Source organism: Pistacia vera, unplaced genomic scaffold, assembly GCF_008641045.1.
Source record: "Pistacia vera cultivar Batoury unplaced genomic scaffold, PisVer_v2 Contig829, whole genome shotgun sequence".
Taxonomy (NCBI): domain Eukaryota; kingdom Viridiplantae; phylum Streptophyta; class Magnoliopsida; order Sapindales; family Anacardiaceae; genus Pistacia; species Pistacia vera.
The window spans coordinates 448,851-456,144 of record NW_022196700.1 but is presented as its reverse complement, the minus strand read 5'-3'; the positions used below and the strand labels follow the sequence as shown (position 1 = coordinate 456,144).

The 7,294-nt window shown below is 40.4% G+C and overlaps 1 non-coding gene across 1 annotated transcript; it reads right to left on the bottom strand.

Moving 5' to 3' along the window:
- Window positions 1-3,792: 3,792 nt before the first annotated feature.
- On the bottom strand, window positions 3,793-3,899 carry LOC116118026. The gene has a single exon (XR_004126079.1). It is a non-coding gene; the product is annotated as a small nucleolar RNA R71 (small nucleolar RNA).
- Window positions 3,900-7,294: the final 3,395 nt, after the last annotated feature.

The window sequence follows — 7,294 nt, the reverse complement described above, 5'->3', positions numbered from 1 at the left end:
AGAAAATGCTTCATTGAATCATTCATAATGGAGTTGTGGGAGTTGGCCCCTCTTCTAAGCTTAAGTTTTGGCAATGTTGCTCTCATGGGAGTCTTGGCTCCTAAGTTACAACTGTATCACCATCTTAAATAGAAGACCTCAAGTTAAGATAGGTATTTCTTGTGAAACACCATGTTGTTGTAGAGCAGGCTCGTTCTCGTGTGGGGGTAGAGCCTACTATTGATAGTATCTTTGGAGGTGCTCGACATTTCAGGCTCTAGGGATTCTTGAGCCATTGACCAACTCTAGATGGAAGGTTCCTAGTGTAATTTTCTCTAATATACCTTCCCAATTAGGTTCGAGCACACTGGTATTTGGCTCTCTGGTGTTCGAAAGGACCTTTTGTAGGACAAGGGTTCCCACTTCTAAGCTCCAATTCATGACTTTCGAGTTAAAGTATTTCCTGTCCTGCTATTGTATGAAGCCACGCGTAGTTGAGCATTATTTCGATGTTCTTCGATGAGATCTAGCCTCAAGTGTATGAGTGCATCGTTATTTTATGTATTGAATGCTTTGCATTGGAATGTGTTGACTTCAACTTCTACTAGGACCATAGCTTCACAACTGTAGACTTGGGAGAAAGGGGTTTCTCCCATCGCGGTCCTTGTAGTTTTCCAGTAGGCCCATATTACTACAAGAAGTTGCTCCACCTAGTTTCTTTTGGATTTATCAAGCTTAGCCTTCAAGGTATGCTTGATGACTTTGTTCACGACTTCGACCTGCCTATTGGACTTAGGGTGATAGACTACCAAGAATTTCTTCTTTATGCCAAGCTCATCATAAAAAGCCTGGAATTCTTCATTGTCAAAGTGCTTTCCGTTGTCCATAATGATAGCATGTGGTATACCAAGACAATAGATAATATTCTTGTGTATAAAAGCTTTCTATCTTATAGGTGGTAATCATTGCCAGTGTTTTAGCTTCTTCCTATTAGGTGAAGTAGTCGACAATGACCATCATAAATTTGACTCTACTTTTTCCTTGGTGAAAAGGCCCAATTAGGTCAATTCCCCGCATGGCGCATGACAATGGGCTTGTCAGCATGACGAGCTCTATGGAGGGGCTCGAGGAATCATAGTAAATCGTTGACACTTATCACATCTACGTGTGAAGCTTGTAGCGTCTTCGTAGAAGGTTGGCTAATAATACTCCTGTCTAAGAACTTTGTAGACCAGCGATCGTTCGCTGATGTGGTTCCCGCACATGCCGTTGTGGATCTCTGTTAGGATGTTGTTTGCTTTACCTTGGGTTACACATCGTAACAAAAGGGTGTTGTATCCTCACTTGTATAGCTTGTTGTTCATCAGAGTGTAGCAAGCTTATATGGCACAGAGGTTTCAGGCTTCTGATCTATCATCGAGCTGTATCCTATCTTTTATGTAAGCAATGATGGGGTCCATCCACGAACCTTCTTGCTTGACCATTATCACCATCTGATTTGACGTGTCTATGCTAGGAGACGATAAGAATCTAAAGGGGATGGAATTTGCTCTGTTGTTTATCACCGATGCTAGGCAAGCTAAAGTGTTAGCCACAAAGTTTTGTTCCCTGAAGATTTGTCTAACTGAGTATTGCTTGAAGGTGCTCAACTCGCTTATTAGTTTTCGTAGATAGGGGATCATTTTCTCTCCCTTTTCTTGATATTCCCCAAGGATTTGGAGTACCACGAGTTAAGAGTCATTAGAGATATTGATTGACTCTACTCCCATTTCCTTGGCTAGCCATATGCCAGCAAGCAAAGCTTTATACTTAGCTTCGTTGTTCGAAGCGGAGAATTTGAATCTTACGTCACCTAGAATTTTCTCTTCGTTCAAGCTAACGAGCAATAGTCGCGCACCCGAACCTTTTTCATTTGACAAATTGTCGATGTATAGGCTCTAGGTGACCAAGTCTTCTAGTGTTTGCTCGGTCAATAAAGTTTCACTCTCACCAGGTGATTCTGATAGGATTAGCTTCTCCTTCAGCTGGTAGGAGTATTTTGAGATAAAGTCTGCCAACGCTTGACCTTTGATGGCGGTCCTTGGAGTGTAATTGAGATCATATTGGCTGAGCTCCATGGCCCATTGGATCANTGCTTCTTTCTTCGCCGCAGCGATAGTCGTAAATCCCGGTTTTGTAAAACACACAGTTTACTTTATGCGGGTTTTTCTGAGAAATTTAGGGCGAGGTATAAAACGGACACTTAACCTTTTTGCCAAAGGTCATCCAAGAAGTAAGGTTAGCCACTTTTTCATTGTTCTTGCTTTAGTTTGGAAAGATTTTAGCGATTAGAAGGGGGAAGATTCGATTTTTAACTGAAGGATTCATCATTTGGGGAGATTTCTTGTCCTCTCTCACTTTTTCCATTATGTTGAACTTGGCTATTTTCGTTTTTCGTATTTGTAGTGTTCATTTAGCTATGAACTAACCCATTTTGGGTTAGGGTTTTGATTGTAATTCGGATTTCTAATGGGTTAAGTTATTGATCATGTTATGTTCATATGAAAATGCTTTGATTGTGTGTTTACTCTGAGTTTTAAATGTTTTATGTGATGAACATGATGAGATTGAGAAATAATTCATGTTAGGCTTCTTGGGTAATCACCATTATAGTATTGGATGCTAGAGATATATTCAAGAATTAATGAAATCATTGTAGAATTCTTTTGCTTAATGAGTTTGGAATTGTTAACTTTCAATTTGTTGGGTGCGGAAGGTTAAAAAGGAAGAGTAGGAAAACATAGCCTGAGAAGGTATGTTTAACACCCTAGTGAGTTCAGTTTACAATCAATGCATATGAATGTGAATGTAGTGTAATTTTTAGGTTTAACCCATAAAATCCGAATGAAGTCAAAACCCTAACCGTTTTACTTGAATTTATTACTTTCCGTGATTTTCATCTTGCATTCGTAGATAACTTTAGTTTAAATTTTATTTTTCAGATTAATTAGAAATAGCTCCCATCAATCCAAATATTTTGGTTGCTCCAACTAGAAAATGGTAGAATACTTAGTGTTTAGCTAACAATCCTCATGGGAACGATACTCACTCATCATTATATTACTTGTGCGATTAGTATACTTGCTACATGTTGCATGTTGTAGGAAACACGCATCAAGTTTTTGGCACCGTTGCCGGGGATTTGTTTTAAGTTAACATTGAGTCTGTCTATAGTTAGCTAGATTGGAATTTTTATTTTTGTTTTTTTCATTTTCAGTTGGTTTGTGATCTCACTTTCCTTCAGTTCTATTTTTGCAATTTATGCGAAGAACGAGACGTCAACCAGTGGTTCCTGTTGATCTTGAGATTGAGAGAACCGTTAGACGACATAACAGAGAGAAAAGAGAAAGAGAGGATTTAGTTGTTGAAGCAGAAGAAATAGTTGTTGAAATGGCTGAACCAGAAAACAGGACACTGGGGGAATTTTCAGTTCCCACAGTGAATGGAAGTGGGTCAAGTATTACTAGACCTACTGTGCAAGCAAACAACTTCGAGATCAAGCCGAAAATCATCCAAATGATCCAGCAGTCGGTTAGATTTAATGGTGATTTTAAGGAAGATCCGAATCAGCACATTGCAAATTTCCTAGAAATTTGTGACACCTTTAAGTCGAATGGAGTTTCGGATGATGCTATTAGGCTGCGGTTATTCCCATTCTCATTGGGAGATAAAGCCAAGGGGTGGTTAATGGCATTACCACCGGGGACTATAACAACTTGGAATGATCTAGCACAGAAATTCCTTACCAAGTTCTTTCCTCCAGCTAAATCAGCAAAATTGAGAAATGATATCACATCATTTCTACAAGATGATTTCGAGTCATTGTATGAGGCTTGGGAGAGATACAAGGAGTTGATGAGGAAATGTCCACACCATGGGTTGCCAGTTTGGCTTCAAGTCCAAACTTTCTACAATGGATTGATGGGTAATGTGTAAACCATGGTGGATGCAACTTCAGGAGGAGCTTTGCAGAATAAGACACCAGAAGAGGCCTATGACTTGCTTGAGGTTTTTGCAAGCAACAACTATCAAAGACCAAACGAGAGAGCAACAACAAGGAAATCTTCGGGTCTTCATGAAGTTGATGCCTTCACAGCCATCTTAGCCCAATTCACTACACTTCAAAAACAGTTGGGAACTATGTAGGTAAACTCTATTCAAGCACCTCAACTAATGTGTGATTTTTGTGTAGGAAACCATGTGAGCAGCGAATGTCAAGTTGGGAACACATTTGCTTCGTCATCTTCATCAACGGAGCAAGTGAATTACTTGGCAGGCAATCAGAGACAACCAAACAATCCATACTCCAACACATACAACCCGGGGTGGAGAAATCATCCAAATCTGGCTTGGGGAAATCAGAACCAGCAAAATAACCAATGGAACCAGAGGACAGTTCCAAATAACCAACCAGGGGTGACTAATCAACCGGGAGATGAAAGAGTGACAAAGTTGGAAGATATGTTTGGGAAATTTATGCAGGAGACAACGGGATTCATGAATGAGACGAGGACAAATTTTAGAAATCAAGGGGCATCCATTCGGAATCTTGAGGTACAGATGGGCCAATTGGACGAAAAGCTTAATGAGAGACCACAGGGTTCCTTACCAAGCAATACAGTAACCAACCCACATGAGCAAGCAAACGCCATAATGTTGAGAAGTGGGACAGTTTTGGAAGAGGTAGAGCAAGCTACAAAGGAGGTTGAGCAACCTGGAAATGAAGCTTCTGATGAGGAAGTTGATGAAGAGATAGTTGCTGAAGAGAAACCAAGTGGTTTGGAGAAAGAGAAAACGAAAAAGGATGAAAGGGAAAAGAAGAAGGAGAAATTGCCATTTCCTGAGATACCACCAGAGTTGGCACATCACACCCCATCCATGTCTTTTCCTCAGAGATTGAAGAAAAAGAATCAGGATAAGCAATTTTCAAAGTTCCTGAAGGAAATCTTATCAAACAAAAGGAAGTTAGACGATAAGGAAATGGTGATGCTCATGGAGGAGTGTAGTGCCATCCTCCAGAAGAAGCTACCTCCAAAGCTCAAAGATCCAGGGAGTTTTATTATTCCTTGTATTATAAGAGATATTACATTTGATCGTGTTTTGTGTGATCTAGGAGCTAGCATTAATTTGATGCCTTTTTCTGTTTTCAGGAGATTGGGCATTGGTGAAGTAAAGCCAACGACCATGTCGTTGCAACTAGCGGATAGGTCAATAAAACACCCGAGGGGGTAGTAGAGGATGTGTTGGTGAAGGTGGGAAAGATAATTTTTCCAGCAGATTTTGTGGAGTTGGACATGGAAGAGGATAAGGAAATTCCTCTGATTTTGGGCCGACCATTCTTGGCCACGGGGAGAGCATTAATTGATGTACAGGAAGGAAAGTTACTGTTAAGGGTTCAAGATGAAATAGTAACTTTCAATGTTTTTGAGGCGATGAAGTTTCTGGCTGAAACGGATTCATGTTTTAGTGTCGATGTGGTGGACAAATTGGTTGAGGAATCTATGGAAGAAAACACCCCACAATTACCTCTTGAAGCTTGTATATCCAAATCAAAAACAGTAGAGGTAGAAGAGTCGGCGAGTAATGATTGTGCTAGGATGTTAGAAGCACTTCAACCGATTGATGAGAGTCAAGATATTGAATTTGAGGAGTTTGATTTTGATAAGGAGAAGGAAAAGGAAAAAAATGAAGAACCTCCAAAGCTTGAATTGAAACCTTTACCTTCCCACCTCAAATATGTTTACCTTGGACACTCAGAAACCTTCCTGGTGATCATTAGTTCAGGTTTGAGTACACTGGAGGAAGAGCGATTGATTAGGGTGTTGAGGGAACACAGACTAGCAATTGGATGGAAAATTTCGGACATTAGAGGTATCTTGCCATCATTTTGCATGCATAAGATACTCATGGAGGATGATTTTAAGCCTAGGGTGCAACCACAACAGAGACTGAATCCTTCGATGAAGGAAGTGGTTAGGAAAGAGGTGGTGAAACTCTTAGATGCGGGGATTATTTATCCCATTTCTGATAGCCCATGGGTGAGCCCGGTACAAGTGGTTCCGAAGAAGGGAGGTATCACGGTGGTAAGGAATGAGAGTAACGAATTGATACCAACGAGGACAGTGACGGGCTGGAGAGTATGCATTGATTACCGTAAATTGAATGAGGCGACAAGGAAGGATCATTTTCCATTACCGTTCATTGATCAAATGTTGGAGAGGTTGGCAAGACATGCCTATTATTGTTTCCTGGATGGGTATTCAGGATATAACCAAATTGTCATCGCTCCTGAGGATCAAGAGAAAACGACCTTCACTTGCCCCTATGGCATCTTTGCTTACCGAAGGATGCCTTTCGGGTTGTGCAATGCACCAGCAACATTTCAAAGATGCATGATGTCAATCTTTGGAGACATGGTGGAACGGTTTATAGAAGTCTTCATGGATGACTTCTCAGTTTTTGGTTCATCATTTGATAGCTTTCTAACTAGTCTTTCTTCTGTTTTGCAGCGATGTAAGGAGACAAACTTGGTGCTGAATTGGGAGAAATGTCACTTCATGGTCCAAGAGGGGATAGTGCTCGGGCATAGGATCTCCAGGGACGGGATAGAGGTTGATCGAGCAAAGACGGAAGTGATTGAGAAGCTGCCACCACCATCAAATGTCAAGGCAGTCCGAAGTTTCTTGGGGCATGTGGGGTTTTACAGATGCTTCATCAAGGATTTTTCTAAGATTTCTAAACCCTTTTGCAATTTGTTAAATAAAGATGTTGTTTTTGACTTTACTGATGATTGCATGCATGCCTTTCTAACTTTGAAAAAATTATTAGTATCTGCACCTATTATTACAGTTCCCGATTGGGGATTACCTTTTGAATTGATGTGTGATGCTAGTGATTTTGCTTTAGGGGTAGTTTTAGGATAGAGAAAAAACGAAGTGTTGCATGTAATTCAGTATGCTAGCAAAACACTCGTTGATGCACAATTGAATTACACCACTACTGAAAAAGAAATGTTAGCTGTAGTTTTTGCTTTTGACAAGTTCCGTTCTTATTTGTTAGGTACAAAGGTGATCGTCTACACGGACCATTCAGCAATCAGGCACCTTTTGGCAAAGCAAGAAGCAAAGCCTCGGTTGATAAGATGGATTTTACTACTTCAGGAGTTTGAGTTGGAAATTCGAGACAAGAAGGGGTCGAAAAATGTGGTGGCTGATCATTTTTCGAGAATCGAGAAACCAATCAAGGGAAATGAGGAGGAAATGCTAATTAAAGAAAC